The sequence below is a fragment of the Herpailurus yagouaroundi genome, unplaced genomic scaffold (assembly GCF_014898765.1).
Source record: "Herpailurus yagouaroundi ecotype Mexico unplaced genomic scaffold, PumYag 67793, whole genome shotgun sequence".
NCBI classification, from domain to species: Eukaryota; Metazoa; Chordata; class Mammalia; order Carnivora; family Felidae; genus Herpailurus; species Herpailurus yagouaroundi.
In genome coordinates, this window is record NW_024420586.1 from 21,923,009 (window position 1) to 21,923,706 (window position 698).

Sequence of the window (698 nt, forward strand, 5' to 3'; positions counted from 1 at the left end):
AGCAGGGTGTGAACCGGCGTCAAGTTGAACCCGCTCCAGGTACACCTCTCACTTTGCCAGGCTACGTCGTGGCTCATCAAATAACCACGAGCAAACAAAAACAGCCCTCCTCCTATAGCATGACTTCTCAGTTATAACCCACACAATCTGCCAGCCAGCCCTTCCTTTTCGTATATGTGCGACACATTTGCTAAGCGCTGAGTCATACTTGCAAAATATCAACCTAGTGCGTGATATATATATATATATATATATATATATATATATATATATGCCAATAGCAGATCTGCTTTTTCTTTAAGCATAATATATAGCATCAATTTTGAGTTTGCATTTCCAAGCTTTCAGAACTCATGTGATTTATGTTTGTGTTGGCCATGAGGACAACTTTGAATCGTGCCTCTTCAGGTTTCTCTCTTCTCTGTCTTTAGGTATAAGATTGCTAATTTACATAACGGGAAGCCTTGTCCCTTGCTTGTTTTGAATACAAACAATAAATTTACCAGGGAGGCCGGTCTGTTTGATTTGAAAATGCCAGAATTGTCAAGGCCTTTGTCCCAACTCTTTAACAAAATTCCGTAACTGACTACGCCCTGGGGGCGGGGGGGGGGGGGGGGGGTTAAAAAAATTATTACCAAAAAAAACCAATTTATGCAATTTTTAATTATTCACACGATTAAAAAATTTATTTTTAATTT